The sequence below is a fragment of the Lygodium microphyllum genome, chromosome 19 (assembly GCF_053477565.2).
Source record: "Lygodium microphyllum isolate KBCC chromosome 19, Lygodium_microphyllum_v1.1.10, whole genome shotgun sequence".
Classification (NCBI taxonomy): Eukaryota; Viridiplantae; Streptophyta; class Polypodiopsida; order Schizaeales; family Lygodiaceae; genus Lygodium; species Lygodium microphyllum.
The window spans coordinates 25,739,508-25,752,313 of NC_141153.1; the positions used below are offsets into that span (position 1 = coordinate 25,739,508).

Genomic DNA, 12,806 nt, shown 5'->3' on the forward strand with positions numbered 1-12,806 from the left:
GCTTCCTGCAATCTCCTAAGGATAGAGAACTCTTTTTAGGGCGTACGCGAATGAAGACCATGTCTCCTTCTTCGAAGACCCTTTCTTGACATTTCAAATCCACGTATGCCTTCTGTCTATCCTTGGCCGCTTGTATGTCCTGTCTTATTGACTTTACTTGGTCATCCATCTCTTCTAACATTAGCCTTGAAGCTTCAACCCTAGGGTTGGATCTGAAAAGTTTAGGGGACTTTTGCAATCATGACCATATAATGCTTGAAAAGGGGTCATCTGAATGCTTTGCTAGTAAGAAGAATTGTAGGCAAATTCAACCAAAGGCAAGTATTGAATCCACCTCTTCGGCTCAAGACAGCAGTATGCCCTAAGTATATCCTCGATGACTTGATTTACTCGCTCTGTTTGGCCATCCGTTTGGGGATGGTAAGCGGTACTAAAACAGATTTGAGTCCCAATAGCTTCAAAGATAGCTCTCCAGAAGTTTGATGTGAAAAGAGAATCTTTGACTAAGAGCTAGTACAAGAAATTAATCATAAGGGTTAAAACTAAGATGTCTTGAGTTCCGTTGGATAATGATGACTTTTGCCAATCCAAATTCAGGGTTGGGTTATCAATCAAGGTAAGTGACCTATAGAACTTATATCATGAAAAGTGTTTGAACCCTTAACATATGACCTAGCCGAAGGAAGAAAGTGTTAAGAAACATTTTGCATAGTATTGCTCTTAGATCCCAAGGGAGAGAGCAAATATACGATGGAAATGTTATACCGTCTATTCTTGCATTGGTTGGAAAGAATGCAATTGGTTTTGTTGGTTGATTGAACAACATCCTAAATGCTTTTACATTTAACTAGTTGTTAGTTATTGTTTGGATGATTATTCCAAGTGCTTGTGATTTATGGTAAATGCATGGCAAGTATTTCTGATGACAAGTCGCAATGGGAATAAAGGAATGTTTTCTTGGAGAATGATATTAGGGCTGAATGCCTTCTTTGTGCTTGATTCTTAAAGGATTTAATTAAGGAAGGATATATTGCACGGGTGGATCACCTCCATGATCGCACCGCAGATTAACCCGAGAGGGCACTGCTCGATTTATGGGCCGAAGGTTGAGTGGTGAAAAGGCCAACCACGGGAATGATGTTTCGCTCCTAGACAGCTTGCGGGTCAGTTGGAGCTCTGGACACCCCTTGCTAGGTCTAGAATGGAATTGAAGACCTCCATGGCCCCCAATATCTGGGCATGTTGAGAGATCCTATTCTAGATAAAGGATTGAGTTTGTGGTGCTATGTGAATTGGACCAGTTACTTCTGCAGGGCAGAAGGGATACTTCTGTTGGACAGAAGTGATACATAATTTCTCCTGTATGGGTGGGAGACAAAGATTAACTTGAAGAGAAGTTAAGGAACTTGTTTAAACTTATTTGTCAATAGATTGCTTTGCTATGTTTTTGTATCTGTGCTATAAGTTATGCGAACAAACCCTATTCCCTAAAAGGCTTAATTAATGAAGCTAACTTTAAGTGTCATACATAAATATGATAGGACCTAAGTAGAAAACTAAAGCTATTAAGGGAAACGGGTGGGCAGAACCCCCGACGGGTCCGACCTATGGCAGGGTGGTCCCAGAGAACTAGGAGGCTTCTCACAAGTTGTTATCGTCATTCGACCTTTAGGTATTGATAGGTTAGAACCCAATTCATGACGTTTTAGGACACGGGAATGGGACTATGCCCTATGGCTAGAGAGGTTGAGCAACGCATCCCTCTCATTTCCCATTCTCTTTGAACCAAGTGTGGCATGGGTCTACTTCAGACTAGGTATCTCTGCGTAAAGTAGGATATCCAAGAACCGACGCTAGAATGTTGTTAGGAGACCTTGGCCATTAGGAGCCCAAATTTCAGGTCGATCCTAGTGGGTTCGGCTGTAAACGCTCCATTGCGAGGCGGATTTGGGAAACCCTAGGCAACAAAACCCGGAATATTCCATGGGAGTAACGGGCAACAATGCTTAGATTAGTTTCTTGATAGACTGTTAAATGCATGCCTAGACAGCCGATGGGCGGGCACCTCACATAAAAGAACATTTGTGCAATTATTGAGGTTGAAATTTAACCATTTACAACTGTATACAAGTGTTTCTTAGTCAAACAATGACAAAGAGTGAAATTCAGTTGGAGATTTAGATTTTATATAGGTACTAATAGGTATTTTTCAACTCTTAGAGTGGTATTATAGGTCTTATACGTACCTTACAAGTGTATTTTAGGGTCACTAAGATTTGGTACAATTAAAACCAATTTCAGAAGTACTTACAAGTGGAAACATGGCTTATACAGGTGTTTGAATTATCTTAGAAAGTTTTTTTTAAACTTAACTCCAAGATTAGTAAAAGGTTTTCTAATACAAAAAAAAGTACTTAAGAGGATTTGGGACTTTATCATTGAGGTTTGAAGACTAAAATAATATTATTTGGACATTAAAATCAAAAGTTGTCACAATTTTTGGTACTATTGTTCACTATATACATATTTGCATTCAAGATGGCTAAGAATAAAAGAAAAGATCAAATCCTAGAAAGTATTGATGAAGATCTTAGGAATTACCAATGAGAACCTAATAGATCCAACATTGGACTAAATCAACATGAAGAAGATTATGAAGGCACTAGTGTTATCAATGTTGAGAAAAGTCATATTGAAAATGTAGAGTTTCATGTATCTCAAGGTTCTAACAAGTAACAAAAATTGTCTAAGGAGTTGAGCAGCATGAATGAGGGGATTCCTAGAAGTGTATACATGCTTACAAGTCTATGGATAGTAAATTTTATGAGCTCATTGTTGTTATTAATGATCTGGGAAGAAAAATGCAGGAACTACCACCTATAATTAGTAGTGTTCCACCCCAAAAAGACCCATATTCCACTCCACTTTTTGATCCTACAATCTTTGAGAAAGGATATCCTTCCAAGATTAGATATACACATCAACCTAATGCATATCATCCCAAGAACAAATCAAGACCTTAATCTAGTCAAAATAATGACAATAGGTATGAGGAGAAGGTATTCATAAATGATGAAAATCATGGATGTGATCCTTTCTTCAAGTCATTCAATCCTCAATCTCCTATCGTGCCAAGAAAAGTAGAGGTCAAGCATGATAAAAGAGAAGAGGGTGCAAGAAGATCTATGCAAGATCAACTTCCAAGAGAATAATAGTCATTTGAAAGGCATTCTAATCAAGGAAATGGTTAGTTATTTCATCAAGAATTTGGTAGCAATCAACATGGACAACCCTATCAAAGGCACTACTCATGAAATAGAGATTCTTAGAGACAATAATTCTTTACATAGCCCAACTCTAATAAAGTCCCCATACAATGATTGCAAGTATAAGGAGAAGATCAATGTTACCAACTTCAAGGGAGACAATTTGTAATGTGCCCGGTCCAAGCACATTTTAATGATCCATTGAGAAACGAATCGAAGTATCGCTGCTCGAGACTCCCATGGAATGTTCCAGAGTGGGGTTTTTTGCCTAGGGTTTCCTGAGTCCGCCTTGCAATGGAACGTTCATGGTTGAACCCACTAGGATTGACCTGAAATCTGGGGTCCTAGGGGTCAAGGTCTCCTAACAGCATTCTGGCATTGGGTTTTGGACATCCTACTTTACACAAAGATACCAAATCAGAAGCAGATCCATACCGCACTTGGTTCAAAGAGAATGGGAAATGAGATGGATGCGCTGCTCAATCTCTCTGCCCGTAGGGCATAGTCCCATTCTGGTCCCCTAAAATGGCATGAATTGGGTTCTACCCTAACAATACCTAAAGGTCAAATGACGATAAGACCTTGTCAGAAGCCTCCCACTTCTTTGGGACCACCCTATCATACGACGGACTCATTGGGGATTCCATCCACCCGCTTCCCTTGATAGCTTTAGTTTTCTAATTAGATCCTACCACAATTACGTGTGACACTTAAAACCAACTTCCTTAATTAAGCCTTTAGGAAATAGGGTTCATTTGCATAATTTATAGCACAGACATGAAAACAGGGCAAGCAGTCTTTTTGACAAACAAGTTCCTTAACTTATCTTCAAGTTAATCTTTGTCTCTTACCCATACAAGAGAAATTATGTATCCCTTCTATCCAACAGAAGTACGTGATCCAAATCACATGGCACCATAATTTCCATCCAATATCTAGAATAGGATCTTCCAATGCCCTAGACGTTGGGCTCAGGGCAGTCTACAACTCCATTCTAGACTAGGCAAGGGGTGTCCAAAGCTCCACTTATCGGAAGCAACCATAGAGTGAGACACAACTTTCATGGTTGGCCTTTTCACTACTTGACCTTTGGCCCATGAATCGAGCAGTGCCCTCTTAGGTTGAAACGCGGCATGACCTTAGAGATGATCCACCCACACAAAATATCTTTCCTTAATTAATCCAATTAAGAAATCAAGCACAATCAAGGCAATCAGCCTAATATCATCTTCCAAGAAAACATTCATTTATTACGGTGGCAACTTGTCATCAGAGACCCTTGCCATGCATTTACCATCAAGCACCAGCACTTGAAATAATCATCCAAATCACATCCCAACAATCATTTTAATGCAAAAGCATTTTGGATGTTATTTGATCAATCAATAAAGCAATGGTATTATTTTTGAAACATTGCAAGAATAGACGTGATAACATTTCCTTAGCACATTTGCTCTCCCCCTTGGGATCAAAGGGTGATACTATGCAAAATGTTTCTTAACACTTTCTTCCCTCGGCTACTTGTATCCCTTGGATAATTCTTCCTTGTAGTTTCCCTATCATCAAATGAGCCACATGCAACTAAGTTGAGTTAAAAGGAACAATCAAAATGCCAAATCATACCAATAGGGATAAATTCAAGCTACTCCCTTACATGAATTCATGTGCATAATGAAGCGATATAGCCTATGACTCACGAATAGAGAAGATGGCAATTAAGACTTGGGTATTCAAAGAAAAATTATCCATACCCAGTATTGTATCCGCATTAGGGATAACACCCTAACCAGTGGCTCCATTGTTTGACGCGGAATAGCCGTTGATGCACGTCTCCCTCTCTTTGGGAGCCATACCTTCAGCCCATAAATCTCTCTCTCCCTCTCCCTTGTTGGAGACAATAGCGTGTCAGGGCAACTCTCTTCTATTACGAAAAAGGGGTTGGAGATAAACTTGCAGAGATGAGGCTACTGATAATCGTGTGTGGTCACCCGCTAAGGAGGGGAAGGGGAATGGGATCCTTCAAAGAGTCTCTCTCTCTCTCTCTCTCTCTCCCTCCTCTTCTTCTTCTCCTCTCTCTCTCTCTCTCTTCTTCTTCTTCTTCTCCTCTTCTTCTCTTCTTCTCTCCCTCTCTCTCCCTCTCCCACTCTCTCTCCCTCCTCCTCTTCTTCTTCTTCTTCTTCTTCTTCTTCTTCTTCTTCTTCTTCTTCTTCTTCTCTCTCTCTCTCTCTCTCTCTTTCTTTCCCTCTTTTCACCTATCCCTTCCTTTCCCTCTCTCTTCCTCTCTTCCTTTCTCCCTCTCTCTCTCTCCCTCTTCTTCTTCTTCTTCTTCTTCTTCTTCTTCTTCTTCTTCTCTCTCTCTCTCTCTCTCTCTCTCTCTCTCTCTCTCTCTCTCTCTCTCTCTCTCTCTCTCTCTCTCTCTCTCTCTCTCTCTCTCTCTCTCTCTCTCTCTCTCTTCTTCTTCTTCTCCTCTCTCTCTTTTTCTTTCTCTCTTCTCACCTCTCCCTTCCTTTCCCTCTCTCTTCCTCTCTCCCTCTCTCTCTCAATGACAAGGGGGGAAAGATTAAGGTGGTAATTCCCCTTTCTTTTCTACATGGGGGGGGGGGGGGGGAGGGTTCTATGGAGTGAGGTGAGGGGTGGAATATTACACAATTCTTCACCTGTGAAGTGAAAAGAATAGATCAATAAACTTGTAAGGTACTTCACTCTTTACCCAAGAAGTGATGAATCAATAATTTTCTACATATCCCTTTACCTTAAAGGTTATGCCCACACTTGTGGTGGATGTACATGAAAAAGATTAGGGAGGAGTTTCGTACATGCAATGAAATTGAGATGTAATGTTTGATATTTTTGTTTCTCCACTGGAGAAGAAAACGTTGTAAAGAGAGTAAACGGGAATAGGTGCAACGAATTACTCCAATATGTTCTTGAATTTTTCCATGTATGTATAAGGAATTATGGGTATAGCCAAGCTGAATAAATACATCTTTGAGTTTGATTTACATCTCTCTTTGGAAGTGTGTGCAATGTAGCCTAAAAGTATTCATGAAACAATTCAACTTGGTGAAGGGTATAACCAAAAGTATCATAGAGACATGTCATAATTTCAGTCCAAAATTGAGGGAAATTCAATTTCAAATTAGCCTTTTAGGTTGGATCAACAAATCATCTAGCAAAGGGAGCCATTTAGACAAGATAATAGGTCCCAAAATTCTTACAATAAGGTTCCAATTTTTCCTATAGTTCCAATTTTTCCTATAGTTTATGGTACAAAATACAGAATGAATGAAAGCCCTAATATTGATTCTAAATCAAAGTTTATCAGGTCAAATTTTAGAGGTAACCCTACATCAAATCATTCTCAAGGCTAGCATGAATCTAATGAAAAATTAAATGAGGTGTATACTAAAGGTTTATACTTTAAGTGTGGGGAGTTATGGACCCCTAATCATAAGTCAAAGTGCAAATCAAAGGGAGAAAAAGCTAGATTGATCATAGAATAAGTATTAGATGAAGAAGTGAATGAGAGTGGACTTCTCCAAGTTTCAACTTTACCTATAGTCCATCAGCAACATGAACATGAAGAAGTTGGAAATGAAGAGTTATGTGATCCAATGGATGAGTTTCCTTTTGACCTGACTGATTCTTCTATTATTTGTTCTATGTCTCATGATACATTAATAGATAGTAGTGTAATAAGTTGGGAAGAATAGTGGTTTAGTGTGAAAATAATAGTAATACCATGTCACACTAACATAGGTATAAAAGGAAGGGACATGTAAATTTTCTCATCTTTGGACACATTAATATATTACTATCTCTCTCCTCATTATCTTGCTCTCACAACTTCAACGACTTTTTACTTCTTTCTGTCTTTCTCTCCTCGTCACTCTCTTTCTCTCTCTTCCACACTTCTTACCTCTCTTCTCTACAATATTCTCTCTCCTCTTTCTCTCTCTCTAGTTCACTTTTTGATAAGAGGTATCAAAGCATTGGTCTTTGATCCACTTTTCTTCTATTTTAGCTCAATTTTTCACCATAAAAATCAATTTCAAACAAGTACTATAGGTACTAGACATGGACAATGAGTAGCAATGGCTTGCAAGATATCTACAACTAGATGAAGACTATATGTGGAGATCTTTAAGGATATTTTTGGTAGTGGAAGGCTAAAATAGCATGTTGTCATCAAATTTTAATGCAGTTTTGAGGTAAGTTGGTCTAATGGGAGTTAACCGAACTTAGTAGTGAAATAAATTGTGGTCATTTTTCAAGGGAGGCTTCTCTTTTCACTCTCTTTGAAGCTTTGGCTGAAGCTTCCATGGTGGCTGCCAAGAAATGCAATAATCCTACTCTGAAGTGGCATTTTACTTCTATCTAACCTTGGGGCAAAGATTCTTCAACTCCTAGCCACAAAAAGAGCACCATAATGTGAGCCAAGCTAAGTAATCTTCTCTAGGAACATCGCACATTTTTTGGCATAGATTTAATTGATCTTGCTACTCAGGCTTTATACTCCTCCGACTCCTTATCTCTTTGAGGCTTTTCAATCAACCTTAGTACACTTAGTGGGGAACATCTCCAACAAGTTCCTACAATATTTGAGTCTTGGTCTTTTGTCCCTTTGCTCAAAACCCTAAAACACAGTACGGTAGCCATAGCCACACACCTAGGAGCTTCAATTTCTTCAATCTTTGGGCCTTTTGGACCTCCGAATCCTTTCTACCATCATTTTGAAGCAGAATGGACTCCAAGATTGAAGACATTGCAAAGATTTCAGCCTATTGAGGATCTTGAAGCTCATATTGAAGTTTTATTTTAGGGATTTTCTTCAAGGGGCTTGAATTTTAACATTCAAGTGTTCAAGCAAGCCCAAGGCATTGATTCTTCATGGATTCAAGCATATGTGAGCTTATATGGGCTGATTTTATGGATTTTTCAAGCTTTATGATGGATTCATGGTGGATTATGGAGGGATTTTCTATTGTTTGGATTGAAACTAGCATCAATTAACTTCTTCAAGCTTAATCAAGGTACTCCACTTTCTTAATCTCTGAAATCTCTCAATAATCCACTTGCTTTAGCTTTTCCATTTATTGATGAGAGATTATTGATCAATTAATTCTCTAAATTGATCAATAGATCAGATATTAGTACTCTTTCTATTAATGAGAGCCTATTACATTGAATCTCAACATTCCTTTCAATCTTGTTCCATCATGGATATCATTTACAATGTTTTGATGCATAATCTTGACTTGATTGGCTGATTTTGTTTACCCAATATTAAAATATTGTTAAGGGTAAGCACTAGCAATCAATGAGTCACTAAATTGTATTGTTAAGACCCTCTTCCTATCCATTTTATCAAAATTTCCATCCTATTGCATTTCATGAAAAGGGCTGAATGGATATTTTAGGAATGCATCTCATGTTGAGTGATATGCTATTGCCATGTTCATATTCCCATGGAGGAGAAAGGTGGATGCTGGGTAAGATAGTTAGACAAAAGAGAGGTGACCCTCCCTCACTATTAAATATTCCGAAGGGGTGCAACCAACCGACCCAGGGGGGAACTTTGCCCACTTCCCAGTGATTCGAAGCCTGTGTAGGGAGCTTGTTCTACCATTTTATCCCTCACATATGTACAGTAAGTGGATAATGGAATATTGAATTGGTTTCAAAGATTCAAGTGCCTTCAAGAGGAAAATAGGGCAAAACATGGGATTTATATGACATTATAGGGTATATATAGGTCATTACATTTACCAAGTTCATTACTAAAGTACAAATACAAGTAATATAGGGTGCCCACAGTCCTATTCAGTCTCCTACAGGGTTTGATAGCCATTTGGAACCACCATTTTACTTTAATAGGTGGAATAGGGTATTTACATGTTGAAATAGGGTGTAGGCTTAGATAGTTCAGACTCAGAGATTGAATTGAAAAACTTTTATGTCTTAAACATGTTATGAAGTGCTATATCTCATATTGAAGAGGGCATTTTTGTCTTTGATATGAATCAAAAAATTTAGAATCATAGTTTCCTAGCTCAAGTTATAGCCAATTTTTTGATAGGGGATATTATACAATTGCACTACTATGGTAGGTCATAAAGGCAAGAATAAGGCCTAGATGAGTATGCACAGCAAATCAAAGATTCCATGCTAGATAATACACCTCAAGAGGGCCTTGAAGAGCCTCAAGTGCATGGGAAATTCAATGCACTCAATAATACCATGTGTGGACATGAGAATAGGCATGCCCAAAGACATATGGAGCTATTATCTAGAGTGGAGCAAATGCTATTGTCTACTAGACAAATGAAGTCTTCCATTGAGAAGTTGATGGATTTCACTACCCAAACAAAGGTTTCAGTTGACAAGTTAGTAGAATATAATGCTCAAATAATGGCTCTAATCTCCCAATAGATGCAAATGCAAATGGGAACCAAGGAAGCTAAGGAGAAAGCTCATTCAAATAGTGAACGTTCAGCCCCACTTCAGCCATCTAACCAAAATGGTCAAGGTCATAGTATCATTGGATGAAGGGTTATTCCAAATAGTCAATATGAAGTAGGTAAGACTTCACAAAGGCATGATGACTATTTGGGAAGTTTGAATGATGCTAATTCCCAAGATTTTGGGTTGAATACCCAACTTCCTAGAGGTCCTCTTTCAACAAAACGGAAAGGTTTCATACTAGTCCTCAACAACCTATTGGGAGAGACTCATCTTATTTTTGTTAAAATGTCAGATCTAGAGCATGGCAAGAGCTATGGTGGATGGAAGATGAAGGTTAGATTGATGTTGACAATGAGTAGACAATTGTTACACAAGTGAATTGGGTTCCAAGATGGAAGCTTGGACTCATAAACACAATCTTGTGTAAAGGACTAACAATGAAAATGACACTAACTGAAAGAGGAAAGCATCATGATATTGCATTACTCATTGTGAAAGTGATATTCAAGTATAATGTTTTATAGAAGCTCCATAGGTAGCATTCTACACGACTGTGCTTATGGGATTTAGGACCTCTTCCTAGACTCCTAGTGATTTCCTTGCCCATTTGTCCATACAAAGAGGCATACAAGTATGTATGATTGCCAGATTCTAAACACCCCTCCTGAATTAGAGCTGTGGGAAAGATTAAGTGTACAAAGGCTATGAGAGGAACCTTGCTAAGTGTGGGTATGTCATAAACATGGTAATCATCCAAAGGCTGTCACACAGAAAAGACCAAGTGTGGGTACCACAAACATGGCTGACGTCTAGGGGGGGCTATAACAAGGCCTCACTAAGTGTGTAGAGGTCGTTATGCATAGGATACGTGAGGAGTTTACATTGCTTATGAAGGGAAAATTAATGGAAAGTACATACAATAAAAAAGTCTAGTAAAAATTTGGTCAAGGACTAATAGGCCCTTGTGGTTTTCTTCATTTTTGGATTTTCTTTTATCATAGATCTTTTGGTCTTCATTCTCCACCGCTTTCCTTGTATTGATCATTTGGTCCTCTTCTTCATGGTCCTCTTGATCTTATTGTTTATGGTCTTTGCTTGCATTGGTCTTCATGTCCATGTCCCCCTCAAGCAAAGGTATCATCATCTTTGAGTCAACAACAATGTCTTCAAAATCTTCAAATGGATTCATTAATTTCTCTTTGATGTAGCTAGCTTCATGTGTTCTCTGTAGATACTATGCTTTAACTTGATGTTGAGCTTGAATATGATTCTTTGATGCTTGTCTTGTAGCTTGAGTCCCCTCCTTGCTGGTAAATTAGTTGAATGCCTGGTTGGAAACTAAGTTGGGATTTAGCTTAGGGAGAGTGAAAAAAATGAAGTGGAAAGAGAGCTTGGTATTGATATTGCTTAATGGTCTTCCAAATCTTCCAAGTCTTTAAGATCTCCTAAAAATCTCCAAATATCGTTCCTTCTTAGATGTGTGGCACTAAGTAGATTAGTGAATTAGAGTAGCAATAGGTTAGTTTGAGTGGAAAGAGAGAGAAAATGAAGTGAGAGATGAGCTTGCGCTCAAAAAGCTAAGGAGTTAGGGTTTCAGTATAACAAGCCAATTGGTTTTTCAGTCATAGTAGCGCAAAGAGTATATCATTTGGAAAGGAATTACATGATAAGGGAGCTTAGATATGGAGCTTAAGATCCCTATCATCATTTCTAGGACAAATGGTGGCCTCTACCCACAACATGAACTAAATAACAATGGAGAATCGTGATAATGTTGGCTTCTACAGAGTACACAATGTCAAAGTTTGAAGTGATAGGATGGTGTGCCTTGAGCAAATGAGAAACCCTCTAGAAGTACTGAACAATATGGTGTGCTTGAAGAGATCCACAGGCTCCAAGGTAGGTAGGTACTGTTTTAGCTATTTCTGCCAAATAGTGACCATGAGATTCAAGTGAAGAATGGGGGGTCATACACTCAAATTGAGCTAGAATGGGATGAAGAAGAGCTTAGAGGAGTGAAAAGAGAGCTGGGCCATTCTCAGTTGATCTCTGATATCGTGTTAAAATGTTGGATCTAGAGCAAGGAAGGAGCTATGGTGGATGGAAGATAAAGGTTAGATTCATGTTGACATAGACAATGAGTAGACAATTGTTACACAAGTGAATTAGGTTCCAAGATGGATGCTTGGAATCATAAACACAAGCTTGTGTAATGGGCTGACAATGAAAATGACACTAACTAAAGGAGGAAAGCATCATGATATTGCATTACTCATTGTGAAAGCCTTAGTCAAGTACAATGCTTTATAGAAGCTCCATAGGTGGTATTATGCATCACTGTGCTTATGGGATTGAGGACCTCTTCCTAGACTATTAATGATTTCCTTGCCCACTACTCCATACAAAGAGGCATATAAGTGGGTGTGACTACCAAATTCTCAACAATTTTGGGGGTTCCATGCCTAATGCTCATGAGTAGTCTATTTTGGGGCAACAATCCTCTCATGAAAGAGAGCTGAAGGATAAGATCATTTTGGCAAAGTACAATGGTAAATTATCTTCACCATCCAATCAAGAGAAATGGATTTGAAAATTGGAATCTTAATTTAATATATTCCCTATAACTGATGATATGAAGATTCATTTTGTATCCTTGCATTTGGAGGGATTTGTGCATACTTGGTAGAGATACATTAAGAAGGATAACATACTTGTAGAGAAATGGGATGCATTCAAGACACTTATGGCTAAGGACTTCGTCTCTCCTCTTGAAATAGAGAAATTGGCACAGAGATGGTAGGGATAAGAGCAAAGAGACCTAAGTGTATGGGAGTATACAAACCAATCCCTCAATCTTACTATGTATGTAGAGAGCATTAGTGATGAAGCTAAATTCCACAAGTACATGTATGGTTTAGAGCCATCTTTATCAACTAATCGTATGGTGCAAAACCTTACCACTCTTTTCAAAGCTATTGAGCTTGCGGAGCACTATGGAAGGAAATATATAAAGGAGTCCCCACTTCAACCTAGTTATGGACAGCCAATGACTATTTTAATTTTAGGACAACAAGT

At 38.6% G+C, this 12,806-nt stretch overlaps 1 protein-coding gene across 10 annotated transcripts in view; it reads left to right on the forward strand.

The window, feature by feature from the left end:
- Positions 1-12,806, forward strand: part of LOC148019666 (GABA transporter 1-like) — a 155,004-nt gene that overhangs the window by 119,798 nt on the left and 22,400 nt on the right. The window lies entirely within an intron of this gene.